The sequence below is a fragment of the Coregonus lavaretus genome, assembly GCF_964263955.1.
Source record: "Coregonus lavaretus genome assembly, contig: HAP1_SCAFFOLD_3966, whole genome shotgun sequence".
In the NCBI taxonomy this organism is placed as follows: domain Eukaryota; kingdom Metazoa; phylum Chordata; class Actinopteri; order Salmoniformes; family Salmonidae; genus Coregonus; species Coregonus lavaretus.
This window is the reverse complement of record NW_028162537.1, coordinates 7442-17201: the sequence shown is the minus strand read 5'-3', so window position 1 is coordinate 17201 and position 9760 is coordinate 7442. Positions and strand designations below refer to the sequence as shown.

General features: G+C 44.9%; 1 pseudogene across 1 annotated transcript; it reads left to right on the top strand.

Annotated features, from left to right (window-relative positions):
- Nucleotides 1-3306: 3306 nt before the first annotated feature.
- On the top strand, nucleotides 3307-8404 carry LOC311119180 (2-hydroxyacyl-CoA lyase 1-like; annotated as a pseudogene). The gene is made up of 10 exons: nucleotides 3307-3357; nucleotides 3762-3860; nucleotides 4081-4154; nucleotides 4314-4386; nucleotides 4575-4652; nucleotides 4829-4923; nucleotides 5223-5335; nucleotides 5942-6077; nucleotides 6425-6530; nucleotides 8321-8404. The product of its transcript is annotated as a 2-hydroxyacyl-CoA lyase 1-like (transcript).
- Nucleotides 8405-9760: the final 1356 nt, after the last annotated feature.

Below are 9760 nucleotides of genomic sequence, written 5' to 3'. Positions count from 1 at the left end.
TCAGACATTCTAAGTCCGCTGACACTGCTCTTGTTGAGGACAGGAGCCGCCCTCCGTCTGTGAGAAGTGAGAAGCCTTTGTCAAAAGTATGTTTGGCTAAAAGGTCTAAAGCCCTTGTGTCTTCGAGTGGCTCTTCAACAGACCACCATATAATTGACACATGCAGTGAGGATGTCACTCTGCCCACCAGGAGTATGTCAGTTGTGAGCAACAACAGTTTGAAGAGAGCCTCTCCTCTCCACGGCAGTGGATTGAGTGAAAGTTGCAAACCTCTTGTGGCTCTAAAAGACGTAACAGTGGCAGTCAGCCAAGAAGGCTTTAGCAAAACTGCAAAGAAGACGCTCAGCTTGATCCTAAATGTGATCAAGTGTAGAGTGGCCAACTCTGAGAGTTCATCTGTTGGGCAGATTGCAAGTGAGGAGTGTCTGATAGCCACTAACATGTTAGACTCTGTACTGGAGAGCCTTGACCAGTTGCCTGACATGAGCGCTGCCGATGAAATCACAAGGACAGAATCCCATACCTCTATCGCAATGGACGAGACAGGTTCACGGTCAACGCTTGTGAGCCAACAAGAAATAAACATATCTGACACCAATATCATAGTGAAAACTATAATTGACACATTGAAGACGGACGACCCAGAGATGACTTCAGCAGAAGAACATCTGGATAGGCTCCTGTCAGTTGAAGCCCTTCAAGGTGCATCTGGCAACCTGATCGCAAAGGTCCATGGTCTCATTCAGGAGATAACCATAAACCACCAGCTTCAATCCATGGTTGGCCACAGAAGCCTCTCTCAACCAGCGCTGCCTAAACCAGCCCTGAGGAAGCTGTCAAAGGACGATGCCTCAGAGCTCATTTACAACTTTGCCCAGACTTCTGTTAGGAGACTCCTGGGGCAGTGTATGGGAAGGCCTATGCCACCATCGGCTGAAATGGTTTTGGATCAGGTCATCAAGTTGATGACAGACGTGGTGATGGACAGCCTGACTTATGTGTCCAAGTCTACAATGGAGGATGGTAAGTGAAAGTACCTATTTTCATCTGCATAGGACTTAATTGTAACATGATGCTCAATACATTGCGTTTTATGATGTGAAATTCACTGGTTGTGTCCAAAATGGCACCTTCTTCCATATTTAGTGCACTACTTTTGACCAGACCCTATGGGCCCTGGTCAAAAGTAGTGCACTATAAAGTGAAGAGAATGCCATTTGGGATGCAGTGACTGACTTCAATGGCTGCGTCCTCTTCTCCCAGTTATTGTACACAGGTCGGTCACACTAGTGTGCTCTTCTCACTCAGACACCAGCAATGCCACAAGTAACATCACTCATGGTGTTGTAGCTGACCTTAATGCTACTGAGGAATTCCCTGCCAGGAGCCTTAGCCCGGCTGATGTAAAGGCTGACGGCATGGCCCGTCTTCCCTCTGCCAGAGGGGAAGAGACTAAGAAGAACAGGAAGTGGCGTTTCCTACCGAAAATGCATAAGTTTCCAAAGATCATGATTAAGGTAGGGTGCTCTGTGTTTTGAGATTACCTCTGTAAGGCAGGGCTGAAATTTACCCTACAGATTCACTACACCCCTATTGTCTCTCAGCATTAGAACAAAACTGTTGTCATTGTCTTTAGGAGGTTGAGTGAGGACGCTGTAATGCAATCCTAATACACATGGGAGAGTCCCAAATGGCACCCTATTCCCTATATAGTGCACGACTTTTTACCAGAGCTCTCTGGGCCCTTGTCAAAAGTAGTGCCTTACGTAGCGAATAGGGTGCCTTTTAGGATGCACACTCTGTATTTTACACAGGCTCAGTTGTCCTGATGTGTTTTGTCAACAGCTGTTCAAGACAAAAGGGGAACCGAAGAGACACCCTGAACAGGATGCGCTGCCTACCAAACATCTCAGAGAGACTCATATTTCACAGGGTAAGTGATAAGCATCGATAATGTCATATTGATGTATCACCCTATGACAAGCTTGTTAAAACAGTGACAACAGATACAGGCAGACCGACGGACAGACATGCAGACAGACAGGCAGACTGACAGGCAGATGGACGGGCAGACAGACATACAGGCAGACAAAAAGACAGGCAAACAGGCAGACAGACAGACGGACAGACAGACTGACGGACAGACAGACAGACAGGCAGACAGGCATACAGACGGACAGACAGGCAGACGGACAGACAGGCAGACAGGCAGACAGACGGACAGGCAGACGGACAGACGGACAGACACAAACACACACATTCATTTTCTGATTATGAAATGTTCTCATGACAGATGCTGAGTGTGAGGTTCCAGAGGTTCCATCCACTTCCCCACCCAAGGAGGACCTGACAACCACACCGGCCCCTGCTCCCCAGGAGTCCCAGTCCCGTAAACGCCCACTCATAGTCAGGGTGTTACACGCTCTCTCCAGAGCCATCTCCAAACCATTCACAGGAGCTTCTGGGAAGAAGAATTAGCCAAATGCCTGATTTTATTAATATGATATTTTAATCAGAGCCTTTATTTAATAAAACATTACTGCATTGATTTCTGTCTATAGTAGTCTTCATGTATGTGCAAGATAACGGTAAAGTACTTCAAACCACATAGTCAAAAGTATTCATAGTGAAGTACCGTTTATGATTATTGATTGTGGAAATACACATAATACAGAAAAGTTGTTGTCACATATAAAGACAGACATAAAGGAGAACTCCGTAGACCAGTCACATTCTCAAGCCATAACTAAATCCATGAATGGATCTCCTATAAGATGACAGGAGAACATTTGTAACACTTTCTATGAAGCCTATATCTATAATGCATACACTCAAGTCATTTACATTTTACATTTTAGTCATTTAGCAGAAGCTCTTATCCAGAGCGACTTACAGTTAGTGAGTGCATACATTTTTTTTTTCATACTGTCATACACTCATAATGACTTAACTGAGTTAAGTGTTAAGTAAAGTGCAGTTATAAACACATAATGAGGGCTTATTATGTATTTCTTGCAATAAAAAAGAAAAATGCTACTAGTTTATTAAATATTCATGACTGCTATTGCACGGCTCATGTCCACACTTCTGTACAATAGGGGGCAGTAATGCACCATAACGTTGGATGCCAACTGCCTATAAACCCCACTGAAGAAGAAAAAGCTACTCATGTAATGCATGCTGGAAAGCAGACAAAACTAATGATTTGCAAGAGATCTAAACACGATTTATAAGCTACTGAACAACAAGTCCAAGAAATCATTGCTAACCGCGTTTGCACTTTGAACAGATTTCTCGACAATAATAATGGAAGATGTGACTGGGGCTCAGCTCATTGCAGAGGCACTAAAAGCTCAGGTGAAGTGTGTGCAATATATATAAAACAGTGTTATACTGTGTAACCGTGTTGCTAATAATATATTAGTCGCTGATCATGTCCTTGGCAGTGAGAATGTAACACTATGAGTTGTGAAAGTGTGCCATAGGTCATTGCACTGGTATAGCTAACTATTAATATTGTTGTAGAAAAACATTTAGATGTTTATGTGGAATAGTATATGTTAACACCCTTGTTGATGCATGCCAATGTGTGTGTCAATGCAAAGAAAATCTAAACTACATTGTAACAATTCATATACAATTCAGTATGAAAATGTATGCACTCACTAACTGTAAATCGCTCTGGATAAGAGCGTCTGCTAAATGACTAAAAATGTTTAAAAAAAGGTAAATATACTGTATCTACATGTAACTCTCTACAGAATGTAGAATATATGTTTGGAATAGTTGGTGTTCCAGTCATTGAAGTAGCTAAGGCAGCTCAAGCCTCAGGAATCAAGTATGTGGGAATGCGCAATGAACAAGCCATAAGCCACCTTTTTATTACTAAACCAGCTCTCCCCAAATCATGTGATATTAACTACCCGTACATAGACTACAGGAGCGTGTAGTGTGTGAGGGTCAGTTTCATAGCTTTTTTGCATTGCTAATTATGTCTGCCTGTCTGTCTGACCCTTTATGTGTCTGTCTGCCTGTCTTCCTGTCTGTCCCTCTGTCTGTCTGTTCCTCTCCAGTCCAGGTGCGTGTCTGGTTGTGTCTGGACCGGGACTCATCCATGCACTTGGTGGAATGGCCAACGCTAACATGAACTGCTGGTATGCTAGAACTCCACAAACAGAAGACCCTACTACTCATGTTCAGTGGTCCTTTCAAAAGAAGGGATGCTATCCGCACACTGCAAAAAATGATCTGAGGACTCCAAACTATCTCAGATTGTCAGTTGATGTCATTGTGTGATACCTCTCTCTCTGTAGGCCTGTGATTGTTATTGGAGGCTCCTCCGATCAAAACCAAGAGACCACTGGGGCGTTTCAAGAGTTTCCACAGGTACCGATTGAACCATGATATTTATGACTTTTGAACATTAGGGGGTTGTTTCCCAGGACACAGATTAAGCCTAGTCATGGCCTAAAAAGCAAACTCAATAGAGAATCTCTGTCTGGGAAACTGGCCCTAGCAGTTTAATTGCTGAAAGAGGAAATAATTTGTTATTTGTGGTCCTCTTTCTCTGTCAGGTGGAGGCATGCAGATTGTACAGTAAGTTCTCTGCTAGGTCTAGCAGTCTGGATATGATCTCCTCAGTGGTAGAGAAGGTATACAGTCTACTCTGACTCCCTCTGTGTAGTCCTCTTCATATCATTTGGTATCACCTGCAATTGTCTTTTTTCTGACCTCTAATTTTCCAGCTTAGCAAGGTACCTTAACTGCTTCATAAGAGCACAGCACAGCCTTAATTGATCTGAATTTAAGGGTGTTTGGTATGTCTAAGGCAGCACGCACTAGCATGTATGGACGTCCAGGTGCTGTATACGTAGACATATCTGGGGACATGGTCAATGCTAAATTGGACAGGAGCAGAGCCAGGTTAGTGGCCATCACTGTCTTTCATCCATTTAAAATGTATACTAATGTGTTACTGTTGAATATGTATACCTCTGAATTCACATCACCGTAGTCATTTTTATTTTATCTTGTTATACCTTTTAACGTCTGAAGTGAACCAGAAATTAAATTACTTAGAAAATATAGCACTATATCAAAATATTCTCATCAGAGAATAGCAATAAGCCTCGATAGACCTTCATGGTTTATTTACATATGCAATAAAGTTGCTAGGTAACATGTTTAATGTTTGACCTATTATTTATTATTTCCTTTGTCAGAGAGGTGCCCTGTAGTCCACCTCCTCCTGTGAGTATGGCTGACCATATGGTGATCACAGAAGCACTGGCGGTCCTGAAAGGAGCCAAATGGACTTTACTCATCATTGGCAAAGGTAGGCATTGCTTTTTTAATAGCCAGATAATCTGGGGGAAACAGAACTAAAATCTTGCATAATTGCGTCAGATACTTGGATAAGGTCTGGGGAGATGTTAAGAGAAAGATACTAACGCCACTTGCGAACTCTCCACCCCCCTAAACGGAAACTCTCTGCAAGTTTCCGGCAAGTTTATGGGCCAAATGTCCCCTCCCGTTCTGAAATTGAAAAGATGCGAGCACCTGCGAAATCGGGATTTGTCCAAATGATTAGTGGTGAAAAATCAGCGTACCGGAACAAAGTTGTCACATCCCATTCTGTTGACAGACGCTACTTCCAGTTATGTTACGTGCGTCTGTCCAAGAGAGATCAATAGCCAGCTGAGACGCACTGTAACACATATAGCACTGTACCACGGTTCAGTTGAAAACTGGGCCACGTTCAGTCGACAAATGTTGTTGACATGATTTCTCATTCTACCTGTCTGAGAGGCACGTTCGTTCTACATGCTATATTTCTATCTGAACGTTGCACAACGTTTTGCTCAGCTGAATGCATCCCAGTTGTGAAGACCAGTCTGTTGAAATCCGTGTGGCAGTGCCCTCTGTCTGTGTCCCTCTGCAGGTGCAGCCCATTGAAGAGCAGAGGGGGCTCTGAAGGAGCTGGTGGAGGGGTGTGACCTGCCCTTCCTGCCCACCCCCATGGGTAAAGGGGTGCTGCCTGACGATCACCCCAACTGTGTTGCTGCTGCCCGCTCCAGGTCAGCCTCTCCTTCTCTCAGCTGGCATCATATTCATGTACAGACCATTGACTGTATAAGTAGGACCAAGAATTTCCCTGACCATTTGAACGGACCACGAAACTCCTGAAATCCCTATCTATAACTAGTCTCTCCTGGCCAGGTCATGTCAATGTAAACTGGTGTCAATCAAACAACTACACTACTCCTATAACTAGCCTCTTTTCATTACATTTTGTTTTGTCCCTGCTCTCCTCCTCCTCTCTTCCTATCCTCCGTTTCCTCTCTTCCTATCCTCCTCCTCCTCTCTTCCTCCTCCTCCTCCTCTTCCTATCCTCCTGGTTCTATGGTCTTGGTGGGGACTGCAGAGCTCTGCTCCAGTCTGATGTTGTGGTCCTACTTGGTGCCAGACTCAACTGGATCCTGCACTTTGGCCTTCCCCCCAGGTTTGACACCCAAGTAAAGGTCATCCAGCTAGGTCAAAGGTCACCAGTAGGGTTTCTTTTTTTTCCTTCTTTTTTTCGGATTCCAGATTTTCTGCTTATTCCGTTCTGATTTCTGGAATCTTCCAACAGGGATTTCTGGGAATTTGGGGAAAGTAACTGTAATTTTGCAACCCTAGTCACAGGTCATTTCATAGTGAACTACATTTCATTGTAACCAGGTATAAAGGTATTTGACTCAGTCTATTGGATTTAGTCTATCAATTATATAGCTTCTCTATAAGTCTTTGTGGTCTCTCCAAATAATGTCATGGCTGTCTTAGTGCTGTACAGTACATCTATATTTAAGCAATAAGGCCCGAGGGGGTGTGGTATATGGCCAATATACCACGTCTAGGGGCTGTTCTTAAGCACGATGCAACGCAGAGTGCCTCGACGATACAGCCCTTAGCCGTGGTATATTGGCCCTATACCACAAACCCCAGAGGTGCCTTATTGCTATTATAAACTGGTTACCAACGTAATTCGAACAGTCAAAATAAATTTCAAATCAAATCAAATCAAATTTTATTGGCCACATGCGCCGTAATACAACAGGTGCAGACATTACAGTGAAATGCTTACTTACAGCCCTTAACCAACAGTGCATTTATTTTAAACAAAAAAGTAAAAATAAAACAACAACAAAAAAAGTGTTGAGAAAAAAAGAGCAGAAGTAAAATAAAATAACAGTAGGGAGGCTATATATACAGGGGGGTACCGGTGCAGAGTCAATGTGCGGGGGCACCGGCTAGTTGAGGTAGTTGAAGTAATATGTACATGTGGGTAGAGTTAAAGTGACTATGCATAAATAATTAACAGAGTAGCAGCAGCGTAAAAGGATGGGGTGGGGGGGCAGTGCAAATAGTCCGGGTAGCCATGATTAGCTGTTCAGGAGTCTTAAGGCTTGGGGGTAGAAGCTGTTGAGAAGTCTTTTGGACCTAGACTTGGCACTCCGGTACCGCTTGCCGTGCGGTAGCAGAGAGAACAGTCTATGACTAGGGTGGCTGGAGTCTTTGACAATTTTGAGGGCCTTCCTCTGACACCGCCTGGTATAGAGGTCCTGGATGGCAGGAAACTTGGCCCCAGTGATGTACTGGGCCGTACACACTACCCTCTGTAGTGCCTTGCGGTCAGAGGCCAAGCAGTTGCCATACCAGGCGGTGATGCAACCAGTCAGGATGCTCTCGATGGTGCAGCTGTATAATTTTTTGAGGATCTGAGGACCCATGCCAAATCTTTTCAATCTCCTGAGGGGGAATAGGCTTTGTCGTGCCCTCTTCACGACTGTCTTGGTGTGTTTGGACCATGATAGTTCGTTGGTGATGTGGACACCAAGGAACTTGAAGCTCTCAACCTGTTCCACTACAGCCCCGTCGATGAGAATGGGGGCGTGCTCAGTCCTCTTTTTTTTCCTGTAGTCCACAATCATCTCATTTGTCTTGGTCACGTTGAGGGAGAGGTTGTTATCCTGGCACAACACGGCCAGGTCTCTGACCTCCTCCCTCAACGTGACCCATGTTATACGGTCAGATATACCACAGCTTTCAGCCAATCAGCATTCAGGGCTCGAGTCACCCGGTTTATAAAAGGGAACGTGTGTGTGTCAGCCTTAGCATTATGTGGTGGTGCCTGGTTATTTCTGTTGTGTTTAGCTTGAGGTTTGGCCACTCCTCCAGCTGCTGTTACATGTGTCACGCACGGCGCTCTTCCTGTCGTGTCGTTGCTGGTATGTTGTAGTAACGTTCCACATACGTTATTTATGTCAAGGTCAATGTCAAGGTTGATCTGTGTGCTGAGGAGATGGGGAACAACGTGCAACCTGCTGCTGCTCTCCTGGGGGACATCAATACTATTGTCAAGCAGGTAACACAACACAGTCCTGGGGGACTGGAGATCCTGGTTTGAATCCAGGCTCTGTCGTAGCCGGCCGCGACCGGGAGACCCATGGGGCGGCGCACAATTGGACCAGCGTCGCCTAGGGTAGTGGAGGGAATGGCCGGCTCAGTTCGTAGAGCATGGTGTTTGCAACGCCAGGGTTGTGGGTTCGATTCCCACGGGGGGTATGAAAAAAAAAAGTTACGTATGCACTAACTGTAAGTCGCTCTGGATAAGAGCGTCTGCTAAATGACTTAAACATGTTAAATGTAGAGGGCCCCGTAAACAGTTCCACAAACGTCAGCATGAGTGCGCTGACTGTGGAAGCACTAATCACTGGACCAAAGCTCACTGTCAGATGCACCAGCTGTGCGTCAAGTGCTTTTCTCCGGGCCACATGAGCTTTGACTGTAGTGAGGCTGGGCAGCGACAGAACCCTGGATGTGGACAGACTGGCAGGTCTCAGGAAAACTAGAAAGCCTCCGTTCTGAGGAGGGCAATGTGGGGCATTCTTATTTTTCCTCCACTGATGATGATATCCAATCTGTTTATTCTTACTTTTGTGAGTCAGTACCCAAGAACAACACAGTCATTTTTCAGAACACAATGAGAATTAATCAGAAAGACAGTTTGTTTTACACCACTGTGCTAGTACAGGATAAAGTTGAGCTGAAGGAGATGTTAGATAGTGGGTCCATGGCTACTACTCTGCGCGCAGATATTGTACCTCGGTTGAGGGAGGCAGGAGTGGTAGAGGGGAACTTTCTAGCTCCTTCAGACATTATCCTGGTGGATTGTGGTGGGAACAAACTAGCCCAGTGGGCATGTGTGACTTAAAAATTCAACTTTATGGCTTCTGTTATGTAGTCCCAGTGCTTATTGTTGATGGGCAGGTTGATGAACTCATTGTGGGAACTAATGTGTTGAAGTCTCTGATTAGACAGTGAGTTTCTATGTGCTCACGCAGGTGCCCGAGAGCTGTGGCTGCACCAAGGGCTAAGCTATTGTGTGTTGTCTCTTCGTGTACAGGTATGTCATTTATTTTGTCAGAATTATGTTGTATATCATTTTACTTGTATTGTATAGTGTGTTGTTAGGCACGGAATGTGTGCATGCAGCACCTGTTCTCTTTTGCCTGACCTTCAACTAGCAAGGTGCCCGAGAGCTGTGGCTGCACCAAGAGCTAACATATTGTGTGTTGTCTCTTCGTGTGCAGGTCGAATAAAAATTATCCAACCATCAGAATTCCAGTTGTGGCAGTGTCCTAATTACGTGACCTGCCGACTGGTCAGCTCAAGCCGACCGCCGGAGCTGTGCATGTGGATGAGGTGCACGACCTGCGCA